This window comes from Siphateles boraxobius, unplaced genomic scaffold (genome assembly GCF_051911475.1).
Source record: "Siphateles boraxobius isolate OS27281-9 unplaced genomic scaffold, OSU_SipBor_1 5, whole genome shotgun sequence".
In the NCBI taxonomy this organism is placed as follows: domain Eukaryota; kingdom Metazoa; phylum Chordata; class Actinopteri; order Cypriniformes; family Leuciscidae; genus Siphateles; species Siphateles boraxobius.
Window position 1 is genome coordinate 4,124,513 of NW_027509141.1, and position 19,303 is coordinate 4,143,815.

Genomic DNA, 19,303 nt, shown 5'->3' on the forward strand with positions numbered 1-19,303 from the left:
AGGGGTCAGTGACGTCTCCTCTCCTCGTCCCTGGTGGTCTAGTGGTTAGGATTCGGCGCTCTCACAGCCGCGGCCCGGGTTCGATTCCCGGTCAGGGAAAGAGCTTATAAAAGGAAATAATAAAACGGCTAAGGGCTGACAGCACAGGAAAAGAGGCAGATTGAGCCAGCAAGGAGTCGAACCTAGAATCTTCTGATTCATAGTCAGACGCGTAAAGTAAGTCAAGCTGTTCATGGTATTTTCCGCATTCATTTAAGTTGCCATTGTCAGCACCGACACTTCAAGGTCCGCGTGCTCGAAATGGACGACACAAGCTGCTTATTCAGTGGTGCCATGTCACTTTTCCAAAATCGCATATAAATATATTACTATAGGCTCTCTGTGGACTGCTCTGGGGGTGCCATTGCACTACGTGGGAGTCCACCAAGTGCCTATTTTGACCCCTAACCACCTATTTTCTTCTTCATTGCCACGAAGTGCCTATGGGGTCCCCTAACCACTTAAACTTCACCATAGTCTTCCTCAGTACCACGAAGCGCCTATTTTGACCCCTAACCACCTATTTTCTTCTTCATTGCCACGAAGTGCCTATGGGGTCCCCTAACCACCTAAACTTCACCATAGTCTTCCTCAGTACCACGAAGTGCCTATTTTGACCCCTAACCACCTATTTTCTTCTCCATTGCCACAAAGTGCCTATGGGGTCCCCCGACCACCTAAACTTCACCATAGTCTTCCTCAGTACCACGAAGTGCATATTTTGACCCCTAACCACCTGTTTTTTGTCTCAAGTCACTGTGTCTGTAACTCTGAGCCGAAAAGTCACAGGGCCTCGAAATTCGGCGTGAGGGTAGCCCAGCGGGCCCCGGGGCGAGATCCTTAGTTTCAAGGTTCTACGTGGTTCCCAAGTGTGCGTTTCGGCGGTTCGGCCTGATCCACACGTGGTTCAGCTTTCTCCATCCCCCAGGGTCTTTCTGGGCCCCAGTGACAGCAGGCAGATCAAGGTTGGGGCCGCCAGGGCCCCCCGGGGGCCAAACGGCAAAGCGTCCCACGTACAACTTATCCCATTGATTTTCATAGGTGTTCTGTGGACATTGGGCAACAAGTGTTTTTTTTGTGTGACTAGACGTTCCCCTCTCTGTGTGCTTTCCGGGGCCGAGTGACGCAGCTTTCCAAGAAGTTTCGGGCCCCTAGCACCTCCAGGGGCCGAACGAGGTTCAGTGACACGTGCAACTTATTCAATGCGATTTCACAGGTACTTGGTGGACGGTGGTCCGATTGGCCCGAAATTGACACGTACGTCCCGTCACGGGCCCCTGGGACGGGTTCTAGAGTTCCGCATCCCTCTGACCTTTTTTCGCGCTAATTGGCCACCAACAGCCCCATGGAATAAGTTGCACAAGGGACTTAAAAAAAACAGGGGCCAAAAGGGGTCGAAAGGTCGCAGCGGCCCCAAATTCGGCACGGCGGTGGTCCGGGGGCCCCCGGTTCTAGATCACGGGTTTGGTGGTTCTAGATCGGTTCCAAATATGTGTTTCAGCAAAACGGTTCGAAGGAAACGCCCGATCGGCCCGAAACTGACGTATGCATCCCGTCACGGGCCCCTGGGACGGGTTCTAGAGTTCCGTGTCCCTCTGACCTTTTTTCGCGCTATTTGGCCACCAACAGCCCCATGGAATAAGTTGCACGTGGGACATAAAAAAAAAAAGGGGGCAAAAGGGGTCGAAGGGTCGCAGCGGCCCCAAACTCGACGCGGTGGGTTTTCGGGGGCCCCCGGTTCTAGATCCCGGGTTTGGTGGTTCTAGATCGGTTCCGAGTGTGTTTTCAGTTTGACCCTTCAAGAGGGAATGCCAGTCTATGAGCTGACTATGAGTGCAAGTGGCCTTTGAAGAGAAACTTGAACAAATGTGGAAAAAAAATTAGCCCTGAGTTTTAGAGACTCGTCCTCCTGATATGTCATTCGGGGGCCTGAGGGGGGCCGGCACGCAGTGTTTGGGGCCCGTGGGACCTCCGGGGGCCGAACAGGGGCCACTGACACGTGTGACTTATCCCATTCGTTTTCACAGGTGTTTGGTGGACGTGTGACAGAAAGGTCCGATCGGCCCGAAACTGACGTATGCGTCCCGTCACGGGCCCCTGGGACGGGTTCTAGAGTTCCGCGTCCCTCTGACCTTTTTTTGCGCTAATTGGCCACCAACAGCCCCATGGAATAAGTTGCACGTGGGACGTCAAATAAACAGGGGCCAAAAGGGGCCAAAAGGGGCCGAAAGGTCGCAGCGGCCCCAAATTCGGCACGGCGGTAGTCCGGGGGGCCCCGGTTCTAGATCACGGGTTTGGTGGTTCTAGATCGGTTCTAAGTATGTGTTTCAGCAAAACGGTTCGAAGGAAACGCCCGATCGGCCCGAAACTGACATATGCGTCCCTTCACGGGCCCCGGGGACGGGTTCTAGAGTTCCGTGCCCAAAACTGCTCATTTGGCCGAAAAAAGCCCCCCTTGACCTGGAAGCGCCTGTGAAGTTTAAACTGAATAAGTTGTACGTGGGAGGGAGGAAATACAGGGGTCGAAAGGTCGCACCGCCTCCAAATTCACCGCCCTGGTAGTCGAGGGGCCCCCGGTTCTAGATCCCGGATCGCAGGATTCTAGATCGGTTCCAAGTGTATCATTTTTTTGTGCAAAAATCTCCTCACTTTTGGTCCTAATGAGCATATGTCTTTCTGTGTGTGCAAGAGGGCTGCCATTTATTGGACCATGTGCTCGGTGAAGGGTGGACAGAAAGGTCAGATCGGCCCGACACTGACGTATGCGTCTCGTCACGGGCCCCTGGGACGGGTTCTAGAGTTCCGCGTCCCTCTGACCTTTTTTCACGCTAATTGGCCACCAACAGCCCCATGGAATAAGTTGCACGTGGGACGTCAAAAAAACAGGGGCCAAAAGGGGTCGAAAGGTGGCAGCGGCCCCAAATTCGGCACGGCGGTGGTCCGGGGGCCCCCGGTTCTAGATCACGGGTTTGGTGGTTCTAGATCGGTTCTAAGTATGTTTATCAGCCAAACTCTTTGAAGGAAACGCCCGATCGGCCCGAAACCGACACGCGGGTCTCGTCACGGGCCCCGGGGACGGGTTCTAGAGTTCCGCGTCCCTCTGACCTTTTTTCGCGCTAATTGGCCACCAACAGCCCCATGGAATAAGTTGCACGTGGGACGTCAAATAAACAGTCGCCCTAAGGGGTCAAAAGCCGCAGGACCTCGAGATTGGTCACGGACGACCGCCACGTGCCCCCGAATCGGGCCCCAGAGTATCGTGGCTCTAGATGCTTCCTGAGCCTAGTAGGCCGTCTAATCCTAACTGCTGAATTAACCCTTGCAGACACATGCTCCCATAGAGATCAATGGGAGACAGAGAGGTGCATAAAAAATAGCTAAAAATAAACTTGGCATGTCTCGACCTAGCCCGCTCTGTCTATCGCAGAGGGCCACGTGACTCAACTTTTTGTAGAGTTTTCGTCCCCTCAGACGGTCCGCAAAGACTGGGGTCCGTAGTACCCCGTTAAGTGCGTTACAGTCAAAAACAGCATCCCATCTGTAACCTATTTGACGGGTGCCCTAAATGCTGTCCGTGGACAGTCCATTTTTCGGCTAATTATGCATAATTATTAGCTTTAATGTACATCAGTGTGTTGTATTGTGTCCCCTGTGTGGTGTACAGTAGGTTTCACCTCATAAAACCACTGTAATTATGAAATATGACCTGTTAATGCATTGACCACGGACAGCCTATTTGGACCCCGTCAAATAAGTTGCAGGTGGGACTTCACCACATGTGATGAAATCGCCTAATCATTACGGGGATTCACCCGCTGAAAATGTCTAAGTAAAAAACAGCATCCCACCTGTAGCTTATTCGACAGGGTCCAAATAGGCTGTTCATGGACAGTCCATATTTAGGCTAATTATGCATAATTAATAGCTTTAATGTACATCAGTGTGCTGTATTGTGTCCCCGGTGTGGTTTACAGTAGGTTTGACCACATAAAACCATTGTAATTATGAGATATGACCTATTAATGCATTGACCACGGACAGCCTATTTGGACCCCGTCAAATAAGTTACAGGTGGGCCCTTATTTTGCCCACCTGTAACTTATTTGACAGGGTCCAAATAGGCTGTCTGTGGAAAGTCCATTTTTAGGCTAATTATGCATAATTATTAGCTTTAATGTACATCAGTGTGTTGTATTGTGTCCCCTGTGTGGTGTACAGTAAGTTTCACCTCATAAAACCACTGTAATTATGAAATATGACCTGTTAATGCATTGACCACGGACAGCCTATTTGGACCCCGTCAAATAAGTTGCAGGTGGGACTTCACCACATGTGATGAAATCGCCTAATCATTACGGGGATTCACCCGCTGAAAATGTCTAAGTTAAAAACAGCATCCCACCTGTAGCTTATTCGACAGGGTCCAAATAGGCTGTTCATGGACAGTCCATATTTAGGCTAATTATGCATAATTAATAGCTTTAATGTACATCAATGTGCTGTATTGTGTCCCCAGTGTGGTTTGCAGTAGGTTTGACCACATAAAACCATTGTAATTATGAGATATGACCTATTAATGCATTGACCACGGACAGCCTATTTGGACCCCGTCAAATAAGTTACAGGTGGGCCCTTACTTTGCCCACCTGTAACTTATTTGACAGGGTCCAAATAGGCTGTCTGTGGACAGTCCATTTTTAGGCTAATTATGCATAATTATTAGCTTTAATGTACATCAGTGTGTTGTATTGTGTCCCCTGTGTGGTGTACAGTAGGTTTCACCTCATAAAACCACTGTAATTATGAAATATGACCTGTTAATGCATTGACCACGGACAGCCTATTTGGACCCCGTCAAATAAGTTGCAGGTGGGACTTCACCACATGTGATGAAATCGCCTAATCATTACGGGGATTCACCCGCTGAAAATGTCTAAGTAAAAAACAGCATCCCACCTGTAGCTTATTTGACAGGGTCCAAATAGGCTGTTCATGGACAGTCCATATTTAGACTAATTATGCATAATTAATAGCTTTAATGTACATCAGTGTGTTGTATTGTGTCCCCTGTGTGGTGTACAGTAGGTTTCACCTCATAAAACCACTGTAATTATGAAATATGACCTGTTAATGCATTGACCACAGACAGCCTATTTGGACCCCGTCAAATAAGTTGCAAGTGGGATGCTGTTATATATTTTGATGTCATGACTGATAAAAATGAATAAAATTGATTAAATATCAATTTTACGTTAATCTCTGGGGCCACCTGAGCGATTTGCAGCCTTCAGAACCCCGAAATTCCACTGTCCACGAACAGCCTAAATTTTTGAATGGGATAGATTGTACGTGGGACGTCCAGATCTCAGCCTCTGGACACAATTTGGAGCTGAAACCTGCGCTCCTGCACTCATCTGTATGTGCCCAGACAGTGCTGTGAATTTCAGGGACTTTGGAGAAACTCGAAAATCCGACCCAAAAAACTTCAAAGGTGATGAAAGATGAACCTAAAATTGATATTTAATCATTTTTATGCATTTTTATCAATCATGACATCAAAATATAAAAAAGATCCCACCAGTAACTTATTTGACAGGGTCCAAATAGGCTGTTCGTGGACAGTCCATTTTTAGGCTAATTATGCACAATTAACAGCTTTAATGTACATCAGTGTGTTGTATTGTGTCCCCAGTGTGGTTTACAGTAGATTTGACCACATAAAAACATTGTAATTATGAAATATGACCTATTAATGCATTGACCACGGACAGCCTATTTGGACCCCGTCAAATAAGTTACAGGTGGGCCCTTAATTTGCCCACCTGTAACTTATTTGACAGGGTCCAAATAGGTTGTTCGTGGAAAGTCCATTTTTAGGCTACAGTGGGCCCTTAATTTGCCCACATGTAACTTATTTGACAGGGTCCAAATAGGCTGTTCGTGGACAGTCCATTTTTAGGCTACAGTGGGCCCTTAATTTGCCCACCTGTAACTTATTTGACAGGGTCCAAATAGGCTGTCTGTGGACAGTCCATATTTAGGCTAATTATGAATAATTAATAGCTTTAATGTACATCAGTGTGTTGTATTGTGGCCCCTGTGTGGTGTACAGTAGGTTTCACCTAATAAAACCACTGTAATTATGAAATATGACCTATTAATGCATTGACCACGGACAGTCTATTTGGACCCCGTCAAATAAGTTGCAGGTGGGATGCTGTTATATATTTTGATGTCATGACTGATAAAAATGAATAAAATTGATTAAATATCAATTTTACGTTAATCTCTGGGGCCCCCTGAGCGATTTGCAGCTTTCAGAACCCCGAAATTCCACTGTCCACGAACAGCCTAAATTTTTGAATGGGATAGATTGTACGTGGGACGTCCAGATCTCAGCCTCTGGACACAATTTGGAGGTGAAACCTGCGCTCCTGCACTCATCTGTATGTGCCCAGACAGTGCTGTGAATTTCAGGGAGTTTGGAGAAACTTGAAAATCCGACCCAAAAAATCTCAAAGGAGTACCCAAAGATGAACCTAAAATTGATATTTAATCATTTTTATGCATTTTTATCAATCATGACATCAAAATATAAAAGAGATCCCACCAGTAACTTATTTGACAGGGTCCAAATAGGCTGTTCGTGGACAGTCCATTTTTAGGCTAATTATGCACAATTAACAGCTTTAATGTACATCAGTGTGTTGTATTGTGTCCCCAGTGTGGTTTACAGTAGGTTTGACCACATAAAACCATTGTAATTATGAAATATGACCTATTAATGCATTGACCACGGACAGCCTATTTGGACCCCGTCAAATAAGTTACAGGTGGGCCCTTAATTTGCCCACCTGTAACTTATTTGACAGGGTCCAAATAGGTTGTTCGTGGACAGTCCATTTTTAGGATACAGTGGGCCCTTAATTTGCCCACCTGTAACTTATTTGACAAGGTCCAAATAGGCTGTCTCTGGACAGTCCATATTTAGGCTAATTATGCATAATTAATAGCTTTAATGTACATCAGTGTGTTGTATTGTGGCCCCTGTGTGGTGTACAGTAGGTTTCACCTAATAAAACCACTGTAATTATGAAATATGACCTATTAATGCATTGACCACGGACAGCCTATTTGGACCCCGTCAAATAAGTTACAGGTGGGCCCTTACTTTGCCCACCTGCAACTTATTTGACAGGGTCCAAATAGGCTGTTTGTGGACAGTCCATTTTTAGGCTAATTATGCATAATTGATAGCTTTAATGTACATCAGTGTATAGTATTGTGGCCCCTGTGTGGTGTACAGTAGGTTTCACCTAATAAAACCACTGTAATTATGAAATATGACCTATAAATGCATTGACCACGGACAGCCTATTTGGACCCCATCAAATGAGTTACAGGTGGACCCTTAATTTGCCCACCTGTAACTTATTTGACAGGGTCCAAAAAGGCTGTCTGTGGACAGTCCATATTTAGGCTAATTATGCATAATTAATAGCTTTAATGTACATCAGTGTGTTGTATTGTGGCTCCTGTGTGGTGTACAGTAGGTTTCACCTAATAAAACCACTGTAATTATGAAATATGACCTATTAATGCATTGACCACGGACAGCCTATTTGGACCCCGTCAAATAAGTTACACGTGGGCCCTTACTTTGCCCACCTGCAACTTATTTGACAGGGTCCAAATAGGCTGTTCGTGGACAGTCCATTTTTAGGCTAATTATGCATAATTGATAGCTTTAATGTACATCAGTGTGTAGTATTGTGGCTCCTGTGTGGTGTACAGTAGGTTTCACCTAATAAAACCACTGTAATTATGAAATATGACCTATAAATGCATTGACCACGGACAGCCTATTTGGACCCCGTCAAATAAGTTACAGGTGGGCCCTTACTTTGCCCACCTGCAACTTATTTGACAGGGTCCAAATAGGCTGTTCGTGGACAGTCCATTTTTAGGCTAATTATGCATAATTGATAGCTTTAATGTACATCAGTGTGTAGTATTGTGGCCCCAGTGTGGTGTACAGTAGATTTCACCTAATAAAACCACTGTATTTATGAAATATGACCTGCTAATGCATTGACCACGGACAGCCTATTTGGACCCCGTCAAATAAGTTACAGGTGGCCCCTTACTTTGCCCACCTGTAACTTATTTGACAGGGTACAAATAGGCTGTCTGTGGACAGTCCATTTTTAGGCTACAGTGGGCCCTTAATTTGCCCACCTGTAACTTATTTGACAGGGTCCAAATAGGCTGTCTGTGGACAGTCCATATTTAGGCTAATTATGCATAATTATTAGCTTTAATGTACATCAGTGTGTTGTATTGTGTCCCCAGTGTGGTGTACAGTAGGTTTCACCTCATAAAACTACTGTAATTATGAAATATGACCTGTTAATGCATTGACCACGGACAGCCTATTTGGACCCCGTCAAATAAGTTGCAGGTGGGATGCTGTTATATATTTTGATGTCATGACTGATAAAAATGAATAAAATTGATTAAATATCAATTTTTCGTTAATCTCTGGGGCCCCCTGAGCGATTTGCAGCCTTCAGAACCCCAAAATTCCACTGTCCACGAACAGCCTACATTTTTGAATGGGATACATTGTAAGTGGGACGTCCAGATCTCAGCCTCTGGACACGATTTGGAGCTGAAACCTGCGCTCCTGCACTCATCTGGACGTGCCCAGACAGTGCTGTGAATTTCAGGGAGTTTGGAGAAAGTTGAAAATCCAACCCAAAAAATCTCAAATGGATTTTTGAGATTTTTTGGGTCGGATTTTCAAGTTTCTCCAATCTCTTTGAAATTCACACCATGGGCAAGGCTTGTCCAGGTGAGCACAGGAGCGCAGGTTTCAGCTCCACATTGTGTTTGGAGTTAAGCTTTATTAATCCCTTTATTAAGGGGCAATTCAGTTCCTACAGTACACCGTCTATACATACAACCATTCCCACAGCCATAGCCTGTAATGCATAACCAGAGTAACATGATATGGTCTGGGTCCAATACAGATTATATATATATAAATGAATAAATAAATAAATAAATAAAAGAAACATCAAGTTCCAAATCCGTAACTCCTAAAATGCATAGTGCCAAAAACCAGATCAGTCCATAATTATTTCCTCAGCTCAATATTTAACAGACTGATTCCTGAGGGAATAAATTATCTACCATAGCGGTTGGTTTGTCTAGGGGGCTGCAAGTAAAGCCGACCTGATGACATAAGGACAAATTCATCCCCGAGAATATGATGTTGATTCATCAGGCTTTTTACTTTTTGAAGAACACGTTTCTCCCAAAGAGAGTTAAGGTCGCGCATTTGAATTCCAATTAATTTTGGAGCAGACTTTCACAATGTTATTTAAACAGTTTCGATCCTTCACTGAAATGTTACCAAACCAACAAATGAAAGAAAAAGTAAGAAGGCTCTCAATATACGACAAATACACAGTGCACAATATCGTTTTAGAAACCCCGAACAAATTTATCCTTCGCAATAAATGTACTCTCTGCTGGGCCCGTTTGACCACTGATTCAGAGTTCCTTTCAAACTTCAGTTGAGAATCAAAAATCGTACCCAAATACTTATACTGACTTAAGATCTCTACGTCTTCACCGTGAATCGTGCATACTGAAGTGTTTGTCCCTTTCTTCCTGAAATCAATGATGAGTTCCTTAGTTTTAGAAACATTAAGGTCTAAAAAGCTATCGTCGCACCACTTAACAAAATCAGGAAGTGCACGACCATGATCTGACTCTGTGCCATGAAGAAGTGACAACAGAGCAGTATCATCCGAAAATTTGACAAGAAAACTATCCTCTTTAAAAGACCTACAACTATCCGTATATAAAATGAACAGTAGCAGGGAAAGTACACAGCCCTGTGGGGAACCCGTATTGGAGACTTGCGTTTTTGATGTGACCCCATTTACTAGAACCCTCTGTGTCCTATCAGTCAAAATATTTAAAACTAAGGCTAAAAGCTGGTCGGACAAATTAAAATAAGAAGCAAGCCTCTCAATCAAAATGGGAGGCTGCATTTTATTAAAAGCTGATGAAAAGTCAGCAAATAAGAGCCTGGCATGAGCTTGGGGTTTCTCCAGATGCTTATAAAGTGTATCCAAAATAAAAAGCTTAGCATCATCCACGCCTTTATTCTTTTGATAGGCAAATTGAAAAGAATCAAGTTTGCCCTCAACCACTTTAAGAACCTCTTCTTTTAGAATTTTCTCTAGGTTTTTTACTACAAGAGAAGTAAGCGCTACAGGTCTGAAATCTTGTAATTCCCTAGCTTTATTGATTTTGAGGATAGGAATGACAATAGAAGATATCCAGATATTTGGGAGCTTACAGTTATCGACACACATTTGAAAAAGATGGGAAAAGACACCACTGAGTTGTCCAGCACAGTGATGTAATGTATTACCGCAAATAAGGTCCGGGCCCGAGGCTTTCCTCTTTTTTGTTTTTTAAAAAAGAAAAAAGAAAAAGTGTGGTGTACAGTAGGTTTCACCTAATAAAACCACTGTATTTATGAAATATGACCTGCTAATGCATTGACCACGGACAGCCTATTTGGACCCCGTCAAATAAGTTACAGGTGGCCCCTTACTTTGCCCACCTGTAACTTATTTGACAGGGTACAAATAGGCTGTCTGTGGACAGTCCATTTTTAGGCTACAGTGGGCCCTTAATTTGCCCACCTGTAACTTATTTGACAGGGTCCAAATAGGCTGTCTGTGGACAGTCCATATTTAGGCTAATTATGCATAATTAATAGCTTTAATGTACATCAGTGTGTTGTATTGTGTCCCCAGTGTGGTGTACAGTAGGTTTCACCTCATAAAACTACTGTAATTATGAAATATGACCTGTTAATGCATTGACCACGGACAGCCTATTTGGACCCCGTCAAATAAGTTGCAGGTGGGATGCTGTTATATATTTTGATGTCATGACTGATAAAAATGAATAAAATTGATTAAATATCAATTTTTCGTTAATCTCTGGGGCCCCCTGAGCGATTTGCAGCCTTCAGAACCCCAAAATTCCACTGTCCACGAACAGCCTACATTTTTGAATGGGATACATTGTAAGTGGGACGTCCAGATCTCAGCCTCTGGACACGATTTGGAGCTGAAACCTGCGCTCCTGCACTCATCTGGACGTGCCCAGACAGTGCTGTGAATTTCAGGGAGTTTGGAGAAAGTTGAAAATCCAACCCAAAAAATTTCAAATGGATTTTTGAGATTTTTTGGGTCGGATTTTCAAGTTTCTCCAATCTCTTTGAAATTCACACCATGGGCAAGGCTTGTCCAGGTGAGCACAGGAGCGCAGGTTTCAGCTCCACATTGTGTTTGGAGTTAAGCTTTATTAATCCCTTTATTAAGGGGCAATTCAGTTCCTACAGTACACCGTCTATACATACAACCATTCCCACAGCCATAGCCTGTAATGCATAACCAGAGTAACATGATATGGTCTGGGTCCAATACAGATTATATATATATAAATGAATAAATAAATAAATAAATAAAAGAAACATCAAGTTCCGAATCCGTAACTCCTAAAATGCATAGTGCCAAAAACCAGATCAGTCCATAATTATTTCCTCAGCTCAATATTTAACAGACTGATTCCTGAGGGAATAAATTATCTACCATAGCGGTTGGTTTGTCTAGGGGGCTGCAAGTAAAGCCGACCTGATGACATAAGGACAAATTCATCCCCGAGAATATGATGTTGATTCATCAGGCTTTTTACTTTTTGAAGAACACGTTTCTCCCAAAGAGAGTTAAGGTCGCGCATTTGAATTCCAATTAATTTTGGAGCAGACTTTCACAATGTTATTTAAACAGTTTCGATCCTTCACTGAAATGTTACCAAACCAACAAATGAAAGAAAAAGTAAGAAGGCTCTCAATATACGACAAATACACAGTGCACAATATCGTTTTAGAAACCCCGAACAAATTTATCCTTCGCAATAAATGTACTCTCTGCTGGGCCCGTTTGACCACTGATTCAGAGTTCCTTTCAAACTTCAGTTGAGAATCAAAAATCGTACCCAAATACTTATACTGACTTAAGATCTCTACGTCTTCACCGTGAATCGTGCATACTGAAGTGTTTGTCCCTTTCTTCCTGAAATCAATGATGAGTTCCTTAGTTTTAGAAACATTAAGGTCTAAAAAGCTATCGTCGCACCACTTAACAAAATCAGGAAGTGCACGACCATGATCTGACTCTGTGCCATGAAGAAGTGACAACAGAGCAGTATCATCCGAAAATTTGACAAGAAAACTATCCTCTTTAAAAGACCTACAACTATCCGTATATAAAATGAACAGTAGCAGGGAAAGTACACAGCCCTGTGGGGAACCCGTATTGGAGACTTGCGTTTTTGATGTGACCCCATTTACTAGAACCCTCTGTGTCCTATCAGTCAAAATATTTAAAACTAAGGCTAAAAGCTGGTCGGACAAATTAAAATAAGAAGCAAGCCTCTCAATCAAAATGGGAGGCTGCATTTTATTAAAAGCTGATGAAAAGTCAGCAAATAAGAGCCTGGCATGAGCTTGGGGTTTCTCCAGATGCTTATAAAGTGTATCCAAAATAAAAAGCTTAGCATCATCCACGCCTTTATTCTTTTGATAGGCAAATTGAAAAGAATCAAGTTTGCCCTCAACCACTTTAAGAACCTCTTCTTTTAGAATTTTCTCTAGGTTTTTTACTACAAGAGAAGTAAGCGCTACAGGTCTGAAATCTTGTAATTCCCTAGCTTTATTGATTTTGAGGATAGGAATGACAATAGAAGATATCCAGATATTTGGGAGCTTACAGTTATCGACACACATTTGAAAAAGATGGGAAAAGACACCACTGAGTTGTCCAGCACAGTGATGTAATGTATTACCGCAAATAAGGTCCGGGCCCGAGGCTTTCCTCTTTTTTGTTTTTTAAAAAAGAACCTCAACTTGTTCTTGAGATATTTTAATATCATTACATGGTGTCAGGGAGTTTTTCAGCCTAGAGACATCATGCGTACAATCAGATGTTTCAAATCGTAAAAAAAAAATATTGAAAGCATCCGGCAAGCAGTCATCCTGAACATTGTTAGGCTAATATGCTGCTTGGGTTCATTACCACCCTGGTTAATTGTAGCCATAGTTTTAATCCCCCGCCATGCTGACCTAAGGTCACCATTTACAAATTGTTTTTCTATATTTTCCCTGTATTTACTTTTGGCTTTTACTATTTCAGTCCTAACCTCCCTAGATACAAACTTTCTCTCCAATGCATCACCAGTAAAAAAGATTTTTTTTTTCCTATTAATCACTGTTTTTAAATATTTGGTGACCCATGGTTTATTATTAGAGAAGGTGATAACTGTTTTGACTGGAATAACAGTATCCACACAAAAGGAGACATAGGACGAAACAGTGTCCGAAAGTTAATCAATATTATCCCCACAACCATCAAAAAAACACTCCCAGTCCGTACACTCAAAACATGCCTGGAGGGAGGATATATTGTCCTCTGTCCAGAGTTTAACAGTTTTTATTTCCCCCTCCCGACGTCTGATACAAGGTTCGTACGTTGGCACCAGGAAGATGCGGTTGTGGTATGATCCCCCAACCCTGGCATGGGAAGAGACTTATAGCCTTCCTTTACATTACCAAAACCCAGGTCAAGTGTGGTATTTCTTTGCGTGGTTGTACAAGTCACATATTGGTCATATGTCCACAAGACCTTATCCAAAAGAACATGATTCATATCCCCCATGAAAAATTTGGGAGCGTCACTGCAAATAGTATCCAACCGCTGAGATAAGTCCATGATCACTTGTATGGCTGCAGTAGCATTAGCACGGGGACGACAATATATCAGCGTAAAAAACAACTGAGGGAACTCACGTGGTAAATAAAACGGTCGTAAGGAGATGGTGAGTAACTCAATATCAGGAGTACAGATTTTTTCCCTCACATGAATAATTTTACAGTACCTCTGATTTGCATAGAAGCTGACACCTCCCCGGCTCTTTGCTGTCGTCTCCCTGGAGCGGTCCAGTCTGATGGGACAGCCAAAACCAGTGAGCGCCAACTCGGAATCCAGGTCGCTCTCATTTAGCCAAGTCTCAGTGATCCCTATCAGGCAGCACTCTTTGATCTCTGGTCTTACTTTTACCAAGCTCTCCAGCTCGTCGATGTTCCGCCTCAAGGACTGCGCATTAGATAAAAAGACCGAGGGCAGAGGAGGCAGCCGGGGTCGGTCATCCAGACAGAGCTTTTTTTACTCTGCATATGATACCTCCCCTCCTACCTCTCTTCCTCCTCGATGGCCGCCTTGGGGGATTCCGGACAATATGTTGTTAGGATATTCCTACTGAGCCCGTGACAGTTTCCCAGCGGAAGAACTGGGATCCAGGGTCAGAGACGTCTGAAAAAAACTGCTATAAAAACCTTCGAGTTGGAGGCCTCACATGTTGGAGATCTTACATTTTTTGTGTTCATGGCAAGTTGTGGTGTTGTTAGGATATTCCAACAGAGCCTGTGACAGTTTCTCAGCAGAAGAACTGGGATCCAGGGCCAGAGACGTCTGCAAAAAACTGATATAAAAACCTTCGAGATGCAGGCCTCATATGTTGGGGATCTCATTGGTTTTGTTTTCATGGCAAGTTGTGGTGTTGTTAGGGTTTTCCTACAGAGTCTGTGACAGTTTCTCAGTGGAAGAACTGGGATCCAGGTTAAGAGACGTCTGCAAAAAACTGCTATAAAAACCTTCGAGATGGAGGCCTCACATGTTGGGGATCTCGTTGTTGTTAGGATATTCCTACAGAGCCTGTGACAGTTTCTCAGCAGAAGAACTGGGATCCAGGGCCAGAGACGTCTGCAAAAAACTGCTATAAAAACCTTCGAGATGTAGGCCTCACATGTTGGGGATCTCATTGGTTTTGTTTTCATGGCAAGTTGTGGTGTTGTTAGGATATTCGTACTGAGCCTGTGACAGTTTCTCAGCGGAAGAACTGGGATCCAGGGTCAGAGACGTCTGCAAAAAACTGCTATAAAAACCTTCGAGATGGAGGCCTCACATGTTGGGGATCTTAAATTTTTTGTGTTCATGGCAAGTTGTGGTGTTGTTAGGATATTCCTACAGAGCCTATGACAGTTTCTCAGCAGAAGAACTGGGATCCAGGGCCAGAGACGTCTGCCAAAAACTGATATAAAAACCTTCGAGATGCAGGCCTCACATGTTGGGGATCTCATTGGTTTTGTTTTCATGGCAAGTTGTGGTGTTGTTAGGATATTCCTAATGAGCCTGTGACAGTTTCTCAGCGGAAGAACTGGGATCCATGATCAGAGACATCTGCAAAAAACTGCTATAAAAACCTTCGAGATGGAGGCCTCACATGTTGGGGATCTTAAATGTTTTGTGTTCATGGCAAGTTGCGGTGTTGTTAGGATATTCCTACAGAGTCTGTGACAGTTTCTCAGTGGAAGAACTGGGATCCAGGTTAAGAGACGTCTGCTAAAAACTGCTATAAAAACCTTCGCGATGGAGGCCTCACATGTTGGGGATATCGGTTGCTTTGTTTTCATGGCAAGTTGTGGTGTTGTTAGGATATTCCTACAGAGTCTGTGACAGTTTCTCAGTGGAAGAACTGGGATCCAGGTTAAGAGACGTCTGCAAAAAACTGCTATAAAAACCTTCGAGATGGAGGCCTCACATGTTGGGGATCTCGTTGTTGTTAGGATATTCCTACAGAGCCTGTGACAGTTTCTCAGCAGAAGAACTGGGATCCAGGGCCAGAGACGTCTGCAAAAAACTGCTATAAAAACCTTCGAGATGTAGGCCTCACATGTTGGGGATCTCATTGGTTTTGTTTTCATGGCAAGTTGTGGTGTTGTTAGGATATTCATACTGAGCCTGTGACAGTTTCTCAGCGGAAGAACTGGGATCCAGGGTCAGAGACGTCTGCAAAAAACTGCTATAAAAACCTTCGAGATGGAGGCCTCACATGTTGGGGATCTTAAAATTTTTGTGTTCATGGCAAGTTGTGGTGTTGTTAGGATATTCCTACAGAGCCTGTGACAGTTTCTCAGCAGAAGAACTGGGATCCAGGGCCAGAGACGTCTGCAAAAAACTGCTATAAAAACCTTCGAGATGCAGGCCTCACATGTTGGGGATCTCATTGGTTTTGTTTTCATGGCAAGTTGTGGTGTTGTTAGGATATTCCTACTGAGCCTGTGACAGTTTCTCAGCGGAAGAACTGGGATCCATGATCAGAGACGTCTGCAAAAAACTGCTATAAAAACCTTCGAGATGGAGGCCTCACATGTTGGGGATCTTAAATGTTTTGTGTTCATGGCAAGTTGCGGTGTTGTTAGGATATTCCTACAGAGTCTGTGACAGTTTCTCAGTGGAAGAACTGGGATCCAGGTTAAGAGACCTCTGCAAAAAACTGCTATAAAAACCTTCGAGATGGAGGCCTCACATGTTGGGGATCTCGGTTGCTTTGTTTTCATGGCAAGTTGTGGTGTTGTTAGGATATTCCTACAGAGTCTGTGACAGTTTGTCAGCGGAAGATCTGGGATCCAGGGTCAGGGGTCAGTGACGTCTCCTCTCCTGGAGGAAAATACAAGTATTAGTGGTCTTGCTGCAAAATATGGTAGAGGCCAACAGCCGGGCTTGAGGGGCAGGCGTCAACAGACCTTCCCTGGTGGTCTAGTGGTTAGGATTTGGCGCTCTCATGTGGAAAATGTGCCATCAAAGAAAAAAAAAAAGTTTGCAAACAGGTAATAAATAAATGTCTCTTAGCATCTACCGATAAAACTGTATAGGCAACTCTTATGTACACTGAATAAAAAAATAGGATAAACTCTAGAGAATGTTAAAATCAGAAACAGGATGTGCTATGTGATTTTATATATATATATATATATATATATATATATATATATATGCTGGGCAGTAGCTAATATTATGAAATATGTTGTGCTTTTACTTTTAAAAATAAACATTGAAGATTTTGAATACAGAAGTTACATTTGTAATGGTGTATTTTATTTTAGATGTGGTATTATTATTTGTGCAGTAGCTAAGATTAATTACTGCATAAATTAATTAAGATTATTAAGTAATAAATTCATTTTAAGACAGCATGGAATAGATTGTAAAATATGCTGTTAGCTATAATTTGGATGGTATAGTACCATGAGCCACAATTAAAGTCTTGTGACACTCATGGCAGGCGTTATTGTTGTTGTTGTTGAGTTTCTATGCGCCGATTGCTTTGGGCCGGGCCTAGTCAAAGTCAAGGGCCGTTTTTTAGTCCCCGTCCGTCCCTACATACAGTATAGGAGTATGCATCAGAATAGATTTTATTGCCATTGTCAATGAAAGGTTTTACAGACTAGGAATTTTCTTCGGTGTACTCATGCAACATGAAACACAAACTTTTGCTAATGATAAAAAATAAGCAATAAACTGGTTGATTGATACATTCTTTTTTTTATTTTCCATAATCAAATCAATCAAACATTGTTTAGAGTGCTTTTCATACAAGAATGAAAAACTAAATTCAGGTGGTTGATTGATAAAGTGACATTGCAGGTGTTGTAAACAAGAAAAAAGGTCTTTGTGACACAGTCCAATGAAATTACATTTGCATCCTCTTCTGTGGACTCTTCTGTGTTGTGACCCTTGGCACTGGGCATGTGATGTCTCTTGCCCCGTCAGCACAGAATGGCCTGATTTTTTCATATAGATAGGTCTGCCTGTCAATTTTCAGTCCAGGTGGGGCCAGGACAGGAAGACCGTCGACAGGGGGCAGATCTGCTCCGTCGCGCAGTAGCTGATTTCACGAGTTCACACTTACATATAATTTTGAGGGAGTAAGATTTAATGCGTATTTGGCGTGCTGTCCGGAGGGAGGGCTCCGAGCTCGGAATTCAGCCCGAACCCAGAGTACTCCCCCCGTATGTAAGTGATTTTTAGAACTAGGAGTGTGGAGAACTAGGAGTGTGGAGAAGGGGTGGAGGGGGGATGCTGCAAACTGTCAATGGATCGAGGTAAGACTGCTGAGTCTATATGTACTCTCTTATCATTGATTGCTGATTGCTGTCCACTCGTGTTAATTATCTGAACGTGCTCCTCCCGAACTTAGTTTATAAAACTTCATTTCACGAGTTCACACTTACATATAATTTTGAGGGAGTAAGATTTAATGCGTATTTGGCGTGCTGTCCGGAGGGAGGGCTCCGAGCTCGGAATTCAGCCCGAACCCAGAGTACTCCCCCCAATAGGCTAAAGAGCAGAGGACAGCCGCCAGACTAAAGACCCCCAAATGAGTGCCGAGATTGGCGGGCTGGCATCTCGAGAAGGGGCCTGGATGCTTAATCGGGGAGGCCCGTGATGGTGGTTCACTGCCTGGACTGACGGCCCCTGTTTGTCTGCGAACGAGGAGCGGTTGTAGTGTACTTGTCCAGGAGGTTTTCACACTGCATCCGCTGTGAGACCAAATGCTCGCTGAAATGAAAGAGAAAACGTGAGTGCTCTACCGGGAACGTTCTCGTTCCGTCCGCTGTGAGACCAATGCTCGCTGGATGGAAAGAGGAAAACTAAAAAGAGAAAAATGAGTGCTTGCCCAGGAGATTTTCTCACACTGCATCCGCTGTGAGACCAAGTGCTCGCTGGATGAAAGAGAAAACGTAAGTGCTCTACTGGGAAAGTTCTCACTCCGTCCGCTGGGAGACCAATGCTCGCTGGACAGAAAGAGGAAATTGAAAGAGGAAAAATGAGTGCTTGCCCAGGAGATTTTTTCACACTGCATCCGCTGTGAGACCAAATCCTCGCTGAATGAAAGAGAAAACGTAAGTGCTCTACTGGGAAAGTTCTCACTCCGTCCGCTGTGAGACCAATGCTCGCTGGACGGGAGAGATTACGAGAAAAGTACATAGTACGTCCGCTGGGAGACCAGTGCTCGCTGGACGGGAGAGATTTAGAGAAAGTACATATTATGTCCGCTGGGAGACTGATGCTCGCTGGACGGGAGAGTGATAGAGGTAAGTATGTAGTACGTCCGCTGGGAGACTGATGCTCGCTGGACTAGAGTTTTGGAGATAAGTACATAGTACGTCCGCTGGGAGACCAGTGCTCGCTGGACGGGAGATATTTTAGAGAAAAGTACATAGTACGTCCGCTGGGAGACCAGTGCTCGCTGGACGGGAGAGATTTAGAGA

At 43.7% G+C, this 19,303-nt stretch overlaps 1 non-coding gene across 1 annotated transcript; it reads left to right on the forward strand.

The window, feature by feature from the left end:
* Positions 1–27: 27 nt before the first annotated feature.
* Positions 28–99, forward strand: trnae-cuc (transfer RNA glutamic acid (anticodon CUC)). Its single transcript has one exon. It is a non-coding gene; the product is annotated as a tRNA-Glu (tRNA).
* The last annotated feature ends 19,204 nt before the right edge of the window (positions 100–19,303 follow it).